The sequence below is a fragment of the Zonotrichia albicollis genome, chromosome W, assembly GCF_047830755.1.
Source record: "Zonotrichia albicollis isolate bZonAlb1 chromosome W, bZonAlb1.hap1, whole genome shotgun sequence".
In the NCBI taxonomy this organism is placed as follows: Eukaryota; Metazoa; Chordata; class Aves; order Passeriformes; family Passerellidae; genus Zonotrichia; species Zonotrichia albicollis.
Window position 1 is genome coordinate 3,970,974 of NC_133859.1, and position 8,666 is coordinate 3,979,639.

Sequence of the window (8,666 nt, forward strand, 5' to 3'; positions counted from 1 at the left end):
TTGGAATTCCCTTTCAAACTCAGTGGCATTATCCCAAATTATTTTCCGAATTTCTGTGGGGAAAGTGCCTTCCTCGCCCTCTCTTATAATTGCAGCAGAGACTGAGTGCATCCATAATTGTGCCTGGATACAGCTGAGGGCTAAGGAGACATTATTTTGTGTGGCACCAAGTGCATCAATCACCAATTTGTGATCGTTCACATTTACTCTTTCCCAATTTGGCAAAATGTTTGACAACGTCCACTGGTGTGTCCCCAAAGCCAGTAGAGATGACCTCAGTGGTTGCTGTAATTTGGACAGATCTCTGGCCATAGCAGCCAGTTTGTTCATTAGTACCTCCGAATCGATGCTATTCAGAATTCCCAGTCCTGTGCCTAGAACACCAGTCACATCTCTAAGTTTCCTTGTTTTAAAAGAGCTGCGTTTCCTGAGCCAAGTAGTCCAGCCTTCAAAGGATGTTTGCAAAAACGGAGAACAAGCTGGCTGGATTTCTGAAACATTGGCCTGCATTAGCAGTTCGACCTGTTTGAGATACCATGCTGGATTGAATAATATTTGTTGTTGACCAGTTTTTTTGATTATATAAGGTCCTAGTTTGAAAATTTTTGGTGTGAGTGTGACCGGTGTGTAGGTGAAACGGTGATAATGTGAGGTTTAGTAGTGGTAGATTGTGTTTTAATATTTATTGTGAATTTAAAGGAAAGGCCTTGTGTATCTTTTGTCCAGAGACAGACTACCTCTGCCGTGTGAGTTAATGTGAAGTTTTGCCAGCAGTCTCATGCTGGGTATTCACAATTTATTTGTTTATCCTCCTGACCCATGGAAACACTGATTGAGATTGTGTTAGTATAGTCTGATCCATTAACCACTCGACATCCAATATTAATTTGTTCTCCCACTACTCCTTGAAGCCCCCAAGTTTTCTGCCTCTTCCATTCGTGTTTAGCATACGGCAGACCATCATGCAGAACTAAAGTTTGTAAACTCAAACCTGTGGTATTTCCTATAGATCCAGTAAATTGCAAAAGGGCCTGAGACCAGTCAGTGATCAGGGTCTGTTTGACTAGGATCTTGTTCCCTTTATAAGGCTGATGGGGGTTTCCCCAGGCAGTCGGGAAGCTCAGGATTATAATGATAAAAATAGCTCGCCAAGCAGGGCAGGGTCCTAGCAACAAATTTTGTTCACCTTTTATAACCATATCTCTTTTACCTGGAGCATTCCTGTGCTCCGTTCCTGTTCCTGTGGCCCGTTGCTCTCCCCCACTCCTCCTTACCTCTCTGCCTCGCCTGCCAGCCCAGGTGCATCGGTCTGCAGGGATCATTATCTTCTCGGCAGCAGGGGTAGTCTTCAGGGGGTGCATTATTTGGGCTATTTCTTTCGTTCCTGCCCCCACTCCTAAGGGCAGGCTGCCAGGCCTCCAGGCAAAGGATCTCTCTTATCTTATGGCAGATTCTCTGCCGTTCCTAGCGAGCTTTATAGGGCCTGAGTCTCACTGTCTGGGTTTTTCCTCCGAGCCTTACAGGCTCGTTTCTTATATATTCGGAAGTAGCGGCGTACAGTACTATCCCAATTTCGGGGCTCAACTTGCCACTCTATGGGGACATGAATCTTTTTCCCTACACACACCTGGTCTAATATCACACTCTGATTTTGGCAGATGATCCTATATGATTGGTGATGTATTGCCCAGGCCAGGGCCCAATGTCTCCTCTGCTCTATATTTTCAATTAATGTTATTGCCTCCCTATAAGGGATTTCTCTTTGTCCTGGGGCTGTTGCAAATTTGCTTAGAGCTGTGTAAGGGTTTTCCCTCCTCCAACCCCAATCACAAGTATGACACCAGATATCCCCACCTAATTGTGATTGGAAAACCCACCATTTGAGCCTACATCCCCTGCAAAATATTTTTATCCATGCCCTACAGATGGGATCACCACATTTAATGCACCCAGGTCTGTTAGACAGTGGCCGCCTTATCTCAGCGAGGACCTCAGCCACTGATATCAGATCATCCCATGTGTGCCAAATAAGAGGACACTTCAGTTCCTTTTCCACCCTTTGAATATTGTCTCTGACCAGTAGCTGCAGTCGGTGTTTCTCCCTCTCAGTCATTCATATTACCAGTTGCTATGCGTCCTTATGTTTTCCGAAGAGTCAATCGTAGATCTCCAGGGCGACTGGTCACCTCCCAAGGGGTGTCTGCAGTGATGGGTCCTTTCACTTGACTGGCATGTGTCCAGCCTTTTTCAGCAGTTCGGACGGCTGTCTCTGTGGTAAACAGAACAACATAGGGACCTTCCCATTGGGGTGTTAGGGAGGTCTCTTTCCAAGTTTTAATTAGGACTCTATCTCCAGGTTTAAGCTTATGCATTGCTATGTCCAAAGGGGGTCTTTGTACCAATAGCCCTTTTCGTTTTAGTTCCTCCCTTCATTTCATTATCTGTTGTATGTAACTCTGAATTTGACTATCTTGGATACAGGGATGGTTCCCTGGTAGCTCTAAGTCGTAAGGCATTCCATAGAGCATTTCAAAGTGAGAAATTCCCACATTCGTCCTAGGTTGGGTTCTAATGTTTAGCAGCGCCATGGGTAAACATCTGACCCACGACATTTTAGTTTCCACCATAAGTTTAGTGAGTTGCTTCTTGATTTCTCCATTTGCCCTTTCTACCCTCCCTGAGCTTTGAGGGTGCCAAGGGGTGTGATATTTCCATTTAGTACCTAAGGCCATGGTTACCTCTTTTAGTACTTTATTTGTGAAATGGGGGCCTCTATCAGAGTCTAATATTTCTACTAGTCCATACCTAGGGATTATTTCTTCCAGCAAGGTTTTAATCACTACGTTTGCAGTAGCCCGTGATGTAGGATATGCTTCTACGAAGTGGGTTAGATGATTTACTAGTACCAATAAGTACTTGTACCTCCCTACTTTCGGTAGCTCAGTGAAATCTACTTGTACATGTGAAAAAGGTCGGTGTGCTAATTCCCTTCCTCCTGGAATCCTTTCTCAAGCTTGATGCCTATTAACCCTCTGGCATGTTATACATCCCCTAACTACTTGTTTTGCTATATCATAAATTCCTATACACATATACTTAATAGTAAACTGATCTACTAAGGCTTGGGTTCCCCAGTGAGTCTTTTCATGCAACTGCTGCACTATCCTCTGAGCTACAGATTTTGGCAGCACTTCCCTATCGTCTGGTAATTTTCGAATACCCTCATTCTCTTTTATTTCCATTCTGTCTAATTTTTCCTTTTCCTGGGCTGTGAAGCTCAGGACACAAACTCTTTCATCATCTCGCATTCTCCTTGTTCCCTGCTCCTGGAATTTTCTGAGGGCAGCTTTCTTTGCTTCTCTGTCTGCTATGTTGTTTCCTCTGATCAGATGGGAGGGACCCTTTTGATGTCCTTTAACATGTACTATTGCTATTCTCTTTGGGCCTCTTAATGCTTGTAATACCTGAGTGATTAGTTCCCAATGTATTAATTCTTTTCCTCAGGAATTTATTAACCCTCTTTCTTCCCAATTTTTTCCAAAAGTATGTATCACTCCAAAGGCATACTTTGAGTCCGTATAGATGGTCCCAACCTTAGCTTCCAAGAATTTCAGAGCCCGCAATACCGCATAAAGCTCACAGGCCTGGGCTGACCAACTAGGACTCAGAGGGCCGGATTCTATTATTTCTAAATTTTCACCTCCCACAATGGCATATCCCAAGATTCGCTTTCCCTCAACAACCCTAGAGGAACCATCCACAAATAACTTTTCTCCCTCTTCCAGTTCTTCCTCTTCGAGATCTGGTCTAATTTTTGTTTGTTTCTCTATGCTATGTAAGCAATCATGAGTTAAATTCTCCTGTGGATCCCCAAACAGGAATTCAGCAGGTTTTTGCAGAGAGGTGGTTTCAAGTATCAACCGAGGGGATAACAGTAAAATGCCCTCGTATTTCAAAAGTCTGGAGTCTGTTATCCATTTTTCTGCCTTTTGTTGCAATACTGCCCGTATATTATGGGGAGTAAAAACTTTCAGTTCTCCTCCATAGGTAATTTTGAGAGCTTCCTCCACTAAAAGGGCTGTGGCTACTATAATCTGCAAGCATGTCGGCCACCCCCTACTTACTGGATCCAGTAATTTAGAAATGTATGCTACTGGTTTTTGCCTGCTGGCCCAGTCCTGAGCCAGTACCCCAAATGCTACTCCTGCCTCAGTATTAACAAACAAATAAAAAGGTCTCCTAACATCGGGGAGGCTTAGCACCGGGGCATTAGTCAATTCCTCTTTTAGTTGTTCTAATGATTCATCATCCTTTTCAGTCCATTTAATCAAACCTTCAGTAGTTAGTTTTTCATACAAGAATTTTACTTTGCCACTAAAGTTTTCAATCCATTGTCTGCAGTATCCTATGAGACCCAATAGCTCTCTAATTTGTCTCTTATTTCTTGGGAGGGGAAGGGAGAGGATTCCCTTAACCCTCTCTGGATCTAGTGTTTTAGTTCCTTTACTGAGTCGGTGTCCCAGGTACTTCACTTCTTCTTCTACGAATTGCAATTTATTTTTGGACACCTTCAGCCCCTGAATGCTCAAAAAGTTTAAAAGCTTAATGCTTTCTTCCCTAACTGCTTCCTCACTCTTTCCAGCTATTAACAGATCATCTACATATTGAACAAGGGTTATTCCCGGGTTTGGGGTATAGGTTTTCATTATCTGTTCTAATGCATGCCTAAATAAATTCGGGGACTCAGTATATCCCTGTGGGAGCACGGTCCACCTTAGTTGTTGCTTTCAGTGGGTATCGGGATCTTCCCATTCGAATGCAAAATAGTCTCTACATTCTTCCTTCAAGGGGCATGCCCAAAAGGCGTCTTTTAAATCTATAACACTATACCATTGGTCATCAGGTTTCAATTGACTGAGCAATGTATGGGGATTAGCTACTACAGGGAACCGGGCAATAGTTCTCTTATTTATTTCCCTTAAATCATGTATTAGTCAGTATTTCCCATCTGGTTTTTTTACAGGTAAGATGGGGGTGTTGAAGGGAGACATACAAGGTTCCAAGAGCCCTTGTTGTATTAACCGTTCTATTTCTGGTTTTAGTCCCCTTCGCCCATCGTCTGACATGGGATATTGTTTTATCCTCACCGGGACTTCCGGGTTTTGGATAATAACTGTGAAAGGCTCTATATTCAGTCTCCCTGCTGTGTCAGGGGTATACCAAACTTCCGGGTTTATCTTCTCCTCGTCAGTGGCCCATAGGGGGCACAGTCGGACTTTCAACTGTTCTTCTTCAATATTTATATTTATTCCTAATTCCACCATTAAATCCCTACCTAATAAATTGTAATCGGCTTCAGGAACTAGTACCAGGGATCCTATCCCTATTTTTTTCTTTGATTCTATTAAGACATCTTTAATTACAGGAACCTTGAAGGGTTCCCCTTTTGCCCCAATAACCTGTACTGTTAAAGGCGAAATCTTACATCCCGGGGGCAAAGACTGAACTGTTGATCTCTCGGCCCCTGTATCTACAAGGAAGGTTATGGGGGTTTGCTGGGGACCCACTTTAAGTTTTACAAAGGGCTCTGATGACATTTGAGTCCCCAATAAATAGAGCCCTTGACCCCCCTAATCCTCTTTAAACATTTTCTCATCCCTAAGCCTCTTTCGACATTCCCTCTTCATGTGTCCTTTCCCACCACAGTAGTAGCACACCGTTCCTTCTCTCCCCCCCGCTGGGGGCCCTCCTAAATCCCGGGGACCCCTCCTCATGTCATTTCTTTCCCGTGGCGGAGGGTTGTTTCGCTGTCCCTCCCTGACTGCTGCCACCATCATCCGAACTTGCCTTTTATGTGCTTCTTCCTCCTGTCTAACATATACCTTCTGAGCCTCCCTAAGCAATTCATCAAGTCCTCTGTCCTGCCAATCCTCTAACTTTTCTAATTTCTTTCGAACATCTTCCCACTATTTAGCTACAAACTGTGTTTTCAGGAGTGCTTGCCCCATAGGTGTCTCTGGATCCACCCCTGAGTATAACTGAAAACTCTTCCTTAATCTTTCCAACCATTCAGTGGGGGTCTCATCCTTTCCTTGGCACTCTCTGAATGCCTTGCTTATATTTTGTCCCCGGGGCACAGCCTCTCGTATGCCCTGGATTATAATAGTTCTTAAGTCCTGCATATGACCACGATGGTTGGGGTCCTGATTATTCCAATTGGGATTTTGCAAGGGCCATTTGACATCAGCCGCAGGACCTTGAACATGCTGGGCATCCCAAATTCTCATTCCTGCCTGTACTGGTTTAGGGCAAATTTGTTAAAGAATCTGCAAAGGAGGTCCCCTCCAGAAAGCAAAACCCACACGGCCCCTCCCCCCAACCGGTTCGGGAAAAAATTCCTGGAGAGAGGTGGAAAGAACCTGTTTATTTGACTGGCCCCGCACCCCCCAGCACACAAAATGAACAATACCCGATGACACCGCTTTGAGAAAGATGGCAAAATCAGAAAGTCTCTTTCGGGGGGGGTGGTTGCTCTGTTCTCAGTCCCTCTGGCACTGGGCCAGCCGCTGCAGCCAAACCTTCGGTGTTCCCGGGTCCCAGTCCGGAGCAGGTTCGAGATGGTCACAGGAACAGGAGAGGAAAAACAGTCCAGGAAGCAATGTGGACTGTTTAGCTAGAACTAGCTAATAGGCAGAGGCAGAAAGCAGAGCAGAAGCAAGAGCAGAAAAAGAGAGCAAGCAAAAGCAGCAAGCTGAAGCTGGAAGTGAAAAAACAGTCTTAATGTACTGCTTGTCTCTGTGTCCTTGATAAGAGAAACCCAAACAAAACTTCCACTCTTCAGTGCCGGTCTTAAAGGCACAGAACAGATGAATGGGGATATACAAGCATCATAACGTCACCCCAGGACACTGCCCTTCTAATCATCCCTCTCTCCTCTGTTGTAAAAAGTATGCCTAGAATGGACTGTATCTCTACCCAAGTATATATATTTGGTCCCAGGAACTGATCCACCCTTTCTGCTACTCCTATAGGGTCTTCTAATAATTTTCCCATCTCTTTCTTAAACTCACGGACATCTCCTGAGTTTAAGGGGACAGTGACAAACCCCATCCCAGCCTGAGGTCCTCCTAATGCTATCTCCCTAAGAGGGAACAACCCACTGTTCTCTCCTTCCTCAATTACTGTTTTCATTTGGCTCCGAGTACGTCTCCTGTAATGAGAGGAGTCTGTGTCCTGCTGTTTGTCAGGGGCTGATGCCAGAGGAATGTTTGGAAGGGATACGGGGGGGGTGGGGCTGGTGGTGGTACATATGGGGGAGGATAAATAGAAATCTCTTCCTCCACTCGGGACTTTTTCTTTCTATCTTCTTCCCCTTGGCTTCCCTTAAGGGGGAGCAATCTAGTTATTTGCTCATTACTTCCTACCAACCATAATTTAGCATAAGCACTCTCCTCCAGGTTTTCTGGCTCTTTGGAATTCACATAGATATTCAAGGCTTGGCAGACCCAGTCCTCAGAGGATCCGAAAATGGGCCAGTATGTATTTCCTGAATCCAGTTTCTTAGCCCCCCATACTACCATGCAATAATTTATCATTTTTGCTTTATCTTTCCCTTTTCTGGAGGGAAAATCATCCCAATACTTAATCATTAATCCTAACGGACTATCCTTAGGTATTGGGGGTAACCAGGGGCCCTCCCCCATGGGGTCAGAAGGCTTGCTTTCCTTCTGCCCCATCTTCCAAGGCACCTCCACGCACACACACACACACACACCCCTCGGTCATGGCTCGCTCCCTCGCGGGCTACGAGAAACGCACTACTGGAGGGTCCCTCTCGCGCCGTCCTCAGTTGGACGTCTCATTCACTGTGCCCTGGGATTCCAACCCCAACCGAGCGGTTCACCCGTATACTCACGCGTCCTGCATCTTCGCTCGGATCTTCTCGCACAAAGTTTACAGGGTTACCGGTGTTTCCTTGCTTATTCTCGAATTTAGGTTTGTCGGTCCAGAGGGGGGGGTCGGTTGAGAAGATCAGGGCCACCAAAGGGGTGGGGGCGCCCCCCCCGAATTCTCAAACCAACCCTGTCTCAGGATCCGAGTCACAGCACCAAATTGTGATAGATGAATCGACCGAATTTAAGAATTGTACCATAATCTTTATTATGCAAGCAAGAATAAGCAAGATTCAGCACTGGGCAGCCCGGAGACTTCGCTCCCTTAGGCCCGCACCTCCCCCCTTTTGAGTTCACTTTTTATTGTCCTGTTTTCAGATTCTTGGATGACGTGGTCTGTTTTCTGCGCGTGCTCCTCCTGTTGCTAGGGGTCTTTTTTTCTGCCTTCTGGTGGTCGTGGGATGAAGGCCCCAAGTCTTCCTCTTTGTCCGCTTTCCTTATAAGGCATACCTATAAGTCTAATTTTCTTAAGCTCAACATTCTTGCAAGGTTAATAATTGTTACCATATGTGTTTCAGAAAGTCTCCTACATCTATAGGGTAGAATTTTTGCAGAGCAAGCAATTCTACAAGATTAGTAATTATTTCCAGATGTGGCTGTATCCAGTTACCAAGGGGGGGGGTTGTAACTTAAACACTTCTTATAAGTTTCCCATACAGCCCTATAGATATTCTACAAAAGCTATTTTAGCTACTGTTTTTTTTAATTTAAATC